Here is a 6,945-nt window from a genome sequence, read left to right as displayed (position 1 = left end):
TATGCTGTAATTACTAGCAACCTTTTACCGTACCAGTTACATTGAACTTTCAGTAAAAAAACAGCACAAACTCCATTCCCCATTGATGACTCCCATATGGAATTCACCCATAATCCAATTCCATATTCCAACTCAGTGCTTTGGCTTGCGGTCACCGAATAACTAAATTGGACATTTTGTTTTACCAAATGCGGAAAATGGTTGTATGCCAACGAAGCTAATAAAATAGAGAAAAAAGTCTCCAAAGAATTGGCCAAAGGAGCAGGAAATCTTTAGCACTGCTTGTAAAGCTGAAAAGAGAAATGAACAACGAATTGTTCAACTAAAAAACTGAGGCCAATGCGACCGTAAAATTTTATATCGGCCATAACTTTGTATTCGTGGGAAGAGATAGGGGTAAGTACAGGTAGAATTCTTGTAGCGACGAATGTGAAAGCAGTCGACAGGAAAAAATAAGAAAAAATAATAAAAGAAAATGTATAAGATAGCAGGCGTTGTTGTTGTAGCTGTTTGTCGCATGTAAATGCGCTTAAGGTAGAGAAGAGAAATAGAAAAATTGCAAGCAAATCAGACAAGCGAGGCAGCAGTTCACAGGCGCATGCAAATAAGTCTCACTAAATCAGTGCTAAGGAAAAGCAGAAAACAAACAAAAACAAAAAGAGGGGAAAACACGTGAATTTAAACTACTTATTATACTTACATGTATGTATATATATGTGTATATGAATATGTGCATGTATGCATGCTTGTATGTAGCCAATAATATATTAAATGTGCAACTAATATTACCAGGTTAGTAAGAGTATGAGCTGGCAGCACAGTGAGCGTGCATTTAGACGAATACATTTTTACATACATACATACATACACACATACATACATACATATAATTTGTGTCTACACAAACCGTCACATATGTAAATGGCTACGCGTTTTAGTATTGCCGTATTACTGCTGAAGCTGTAAATTCTACGAGCACATTAAATTCCGCTTAATTTCTTTCAACTGTACTTTGGAACATTTGCTGCAGAACTGCCTTGCGCCGTTCGTTTTGTGAAAGAAGGACTGTCCAGTTGGGAGACTCGAAAACAAATTTTAATGCGATTTTAATGCGATTTTAAGCGTTTAATGATACATAAGTAGGCTTATCAGTTTTCGCTTTTAGCTGCTTTTTAGCATCTTGCCTCAGACCGTCCACTTTATTAAACGCTTAACAGTCTATTTGCCGTTGAAGCGTTAAGGCAATCATTTTCTTCTTAGAGCAACAACAACTAATACCTTTGCTTTTCGTGCTACCAAATATCAGCAACTTTGGCGCAACTTTGGCCTCTTTGGCTTCATTGGCTTCTTTGACTGCAATCAGCGTCGCAGCGGTAAAATGTTGTCACTGCTCGTATAACTGTACACTGACTTTGTTGTGTTTTGCTGGTTTGGCTGCTTTCGCTAATGACTGTGTGTGCCAGCTCGTACGCGCATACGTAAATGTGAGTGTTGGTGAATGCTCTCTTATCGCGCCAAGTGGTCATTTGCTGCCACTTTTAAGTGGCAATTTTACGTTTAAATATGACAGGCGATTTCACGGTCGCGCTTGTTTGACATAAAATCGATGACAAAGTCGCCGATAATGTATGTAAGTACACGAATAAATATTTGTAGCCGAGTGTTTGGCGCTTAGGTTGAATGTGTAAAGAATGGGAAAATAAATAAAGTGTCTGTGTGTGTGGAAAAAAAAACTAAAATTGGAAAAAATAACAAGCAAAAAATAAAAATGTGTTAAAATGAAGTCAAATAATATATAATTAAATACAATTAAAAGTGGAATTTACAAATAAAATAAAATGAACAAAAGTATCAAAATAGAACTAAAATACAAAAAAAAAAATTTGTAAATAAAAAAAATTTTAATTAAATAGAATCACATAAAATGAATATAATGAAATAAATAAATAAAATAATGAAAGAATTAAGTAAAACGAAATAAGTTAAGAAAAAAAAACCAAAGTAGATATAAAAAACTAAAAATCATTTAAAACAACTAATAAAATAAAAATAAAAATATAAAAAAAAATTTATAAAAAAATTAAATAATATAGAATAAAATTATACAAATATACAAATGTACAATTATACAAAAAATAAAAAATAAAATAAAATGAAGGAATGTAATATTAATATAAAATACATACAATTTTCAATACTTAATAAAAATAGAAATAAAAATCTTACAGGAATTAAAATTAAAAAATAAATAAAAGACAAATTTTATAAAATTAAGTACAATAAAAAATAAAAACAACGAAAACAAGTAAAAACTATAATAAAGTTAAATAGCGTTTAATTAAATTAAATTAAACTAAATGAAGTGGAAGCAATGGAAATAAGAAAATAAAATGAAATAAAAAAAAAATAAAAATAAAATAAAATAAAATAAAATAAAATAAAATAAAATAAAATAAAATAAAATAACATAAAATAAAATAAGACCTTATTAAACAAAAACAAAAAGATATTTTATAATTTTAATTAATTATATATAAAATCTTGAAAAACAATTATTTAAAAAGAAGAATGGTGTAAAGGAAAAAAAACCAAAGAAAAGTTATTAAAATTAGAAAATAAGGAGAAAAAAATTAAAAAAGAAAATAGATGCTTTAAAAATAGATAAAATATAGTAAAATAATATATAAAAGTAATATAAAGATATAATAAAAATAAATAAAAATAATAATAAATACTTTATAACAACAAAACGAAATACAATTAAAAGAATTAAAAAAAAATAAAAAATTTATTTTCACAAAAATTAAGTAAAATAAAAAATTAAAGTTAGAAATAAATACATTAAAAATAGATAAAATACAATAAAATAATGTAAAATAAAATTAAATAGAAAAAAAATTTTATGGAAAAAAATAAAAGTAAATTTTATAAAATTAAGTAAAATAAAACAAAGTATAAAACAGTGAAAACAAGAAAAGACCTATAAAAATGTGAAATAATATTCGATTAAATAATAAAAACCAAGTGAAACAAAAATAAAATAACATTGGAAAAAAATAAAGTAAATCAATATTAAATAAAAAGAAAATAAAAATAAATTTTATAAAATGAAATGAAATATCAAAGAAAAAAAAAATCCGAGAGGAATTAAAATATGTAATAAAAAAAATTAGTAAATAAAAAAATAACTGTAATGCAACAAAATAATATAAAAATAATTATAACTGAAATGGAAAAAATATGAAATGTGAAAAGTATAAATAACAAGGCTTTTCAAAAATTCTGAAAAAGGGCAATGGCGGTTTAACATTGAGCCTCGTCCGCATAAGGGCTACTGAGTGTCAATTGTGGTCCCATTAAACGAAGAATGAGCTGGAAAAAGAAAGAGCAAGGGAGATAAAGCATAAAATAAATATCACTAAATACCTGCTTCTCATAAATAAAACTCGATTGCCCTCTAACTTGGAGGCTAGGCCTCTTGTTTTTTTAATTTTTTTTTGCGGCCGCTTATGTTTGTAAACAAATCAGATCTATTTTCAGATTGTATCTATCCGTCAAAACAAACTAAATACAGTTGCTGATGAAAACCAAAAAAAGAAAAAAAAGTTAAAAATTTAATGTATGTTGCCTGTGAAAATTGAAAAGTCCTCTTTCTTTGTAAACATACTTCGTACATATAAGATTGTCACTTATTTTCAAATTAAATTTCATGACTTTTTAATTAAGCTTCATTAAACTCAACTAGCCGAAAGTGCTTTATAATATTCCGAAATTAAAGACTTAAGCAGCAAACTTGATTAGCAAATGTAGTGGAAATCCCAAGTGACAATCAGCATAGGTTTAAAAAACCAACTTATTTTACATTACGAACACCACAAATAGCTAGTTTTCTTAACCTTATCCATGTGCGCTTCATGAATTTTCAATTAATTTGATGAGAAACTAAAATCAACGACAAGATGACTTGGGTTAATTGCAAGGGCACATATTTATATTTCACTATTGCACTAGGCGGACGAGCAGTGTGAACAACGAAATGTGAAATTATAAAAAAACAACAACAAACGCTCTTCACAATCATTAATTTAAGTGATTGTTTGTGGGAGAAGGAAAGGGAAGCAGTAGAAAACAAACGCGCGCACGAGTAACAGTCAAGTGGGCGACTGCCTAATCAACTGAGTAAACGCGTCGCGTCTGCCTAGATAGTAGCTGTAGGAGTATTGCTAAGTTTTCAGCCAACAAAATTACTTAGCTAGCAGTTGCTAAGCCTGTGATTGCTTTTTCACAAACAAATTCACTACGGGTTGAATGCCTCTGAACCTTAGTACTTTGTAATTGCGATGGCGTAATTGTAGCAAGTAAAAGGAGAACAGCTTGTCCAACATGTTGCAAAGTCAAAGAGCAAATTAACAACAAATTAGTTTGGACAGCAACAAATTTAAAATTGACCCTTGTCTGTTATGGCTAAAGTTTCGATGCTTATTGAGCTGCTACGAGTCAGTGAGTAAGCGAAAATTAAATAAAAAAAAATTTAAAAAATTTCGATGAATGTAGGTGCATACATACATATATACATGTGCTCATACACGATTCTCTCCGAAATCGAGAGTTTACATTTGTCCAACTTTTTTGTAAACCTTGTTATTTCGACTAAAGGCGAAAGGGTATGAAAATACTCAGTTCAAAACAAATCTAGTCAATGCGAGTTAAATTACTTCATGTGTCGGTGTGTGTTAGCAATGCCCATTTCACTCTCTACGATTATTGGTTCAGTTTATACAATAGTTTTTTATTTTTATAATTATTTGCGTTATTGAGAAAGTCGTGAAATCTAGAAATTAGTCACGAGTTTTTTCTTTTTGTTTTTTTTCTCTCGTTAGTTAGTTTCGGTCTTGTTTCTGTGCTTTTAGTACAAACGTTCACTCACTCGTTGTTAGTGTAATGTAAATGTGGCAAATGTGTTTGTGCAATAAGCTATAATTGTTGTTTTTTTCCACTCGTTCGATGATTGTCTGATTACGCTTCTTAGTTGTGGGCACGAAACAATCAGCAGGCAATTCGAATGTCTATGCGTCATAGTCTGCTGCTTACGATCGCTGAGGAAAATTGTTGGAAGTATAATTTTTTTTATTTTATATTTTTTATATTGATTTACACACAGTTAAATCTCATTTATTTTTTGTAGATATTTGGGGTATGATGTAAGCGTGCATTTTTTATATAAAATGAAGAAAATGAATTAAAAATAAAACTAGAGTATTAAAAAAGTTGAAGATAAAAATAAATAAGAAAATAAAAGAAAACGTTCTACTTAGGTCTTTTTTCAAATAATTGTAATAAAAAGATCTGAACATAGGAATATATATTATGGTGATGCTTGGGAGCCCTGATACGCACGTTTCAGTATAATTTGTAGACATTTAAAATTTTATTTACTTGTGTGGAATTACGTTTCTGGACTTTAATTTGGATGGAGTCAGAAATTTTTATTTTACCTCAAATTACTTCCACAAATCTCTGTAATACAAATTCGATGAAACCATTTGACTTTCGTAGAAGTCCTAAACATAAAGGTTGTGTTCTGTTTGTGTGTCGACAAAAAGAATCACCTCATAAATAAGAGCAGAAGAAGAAGAAAAAGAAGTTCAAATGATTTTCGAATATGTACCATTTTTTAAATATTTGTTTTAAAATTAAAAATTTTTTTTTGTGAAGAGAATTCTGATGTTATAAGTCCAAGACTTAACATATTTTTATTACAAATAAAAAAAAATTATTTTAAATTTAATTGTTTGTTTGTTTTTGTAATTTGATGAAGTTTTTGGTGTTATAGGCCCAAGTCTAAAAATAGTTTTATTACAAATTAACCAACAAATCATTTATTTCAAATTAAAATAGTTTTTTAAGTGAAATTTCTTAGGCGTCAACGGACGAGCGAGAATGGAGAGCAAAATCTCAAGGCCATGCAACGTTTGGGGCATTTTCGTTCCGCGAGAGAGAAAAAAGATATAACGTAGAGGAAAGAGAGAGAGAGCTATACCTTATATATATCTTAGATACACTTTAGGCTATTTTTCCTGAGTTTTTCCTTGTGGTTGCTAATTTCTAGTGAGAAATAACACTGCCTACTTTTTGGCGCTTGTGCAAACTTGTAGGAAATATATTTTTGGTGCCTACTTTTTGGTGTTATATTTCCTTGGTGCCTACTGTTTGGGGCATTTTTAGGTCCCAATTTTTTGGCGTTTGTTTTTGGTGCCTACTTTTTGGCGCTTATTTCCGTTTCCTGGCTGGTGCTTTTGCGTACTATAAAGTGCTATCCATTCCGGCCTCAGATTTATTGGTATTGCCTTGCGGTAAATTGTGCCGTTGCTGCGGTCCTGGAATCGCTGCGTTTGTGCGGGTGATAAACGCTCGGAGTAGTGCGCGTTGTTGCCACGGTTTGTGTCCGGCGTTTACCTACACCGGTCGACCCGTTTTCTCCGTTTTTTGTAAATTTGGGCTATTTGGATATATTGTATATTCTTTCTCTCCCCTTGAGCTCAGTCTAAATACAATATATTTTTATTACAACTTAAAAAGAAAAAATTTCATCAAAAATTGGTTTTCATTACAGATACTTTTTTTGTAGTCTACACATTTTGTATCAGAAATTAGAAGCAAATTGATCAAAAACTGGGGTTTTTTTGTTATAAGCTCAAATTTAAATATTTTGTATTACAAATTAAAAAAAAATAGACAAAAATCGGTTTCCAATTAAAGTTTCACAATTTCAGCTTATTATAGATTTATTTTTCGGCAAGATAATATTAACGTGAAACACTTTTACGCTAATTAATTGTTTTTCCGCTTCCATGATTGCATATTTTGAAAAATTTGCAAACTTTTCGCTAGCAGAAATCTATTCCTAATTTTTACGCTGTTGTCGATAATTTGGTTTAATTGCAG

The sequence above is a fragment of the Anastrepha ludens genome, chromosome 5 (assembly GCF_028408465.1).
Source record: "Anastrepha ludens isolate Willacy chromosome 5, idAnaLude1.1, whole genome shotgun sequence".
NCBI classification, from domain to species: domain Eukaryota; kingdom Metazoa; phylum Arthropoda; class Insecta; order Diptera; family Tephritidae; genus Anastrepha; species Anastrepha ludens.
The sequence above is the reverse complement of the archived record's forward strand: the minus strand, read 5'-3'. Positions refer to the sequence as shown.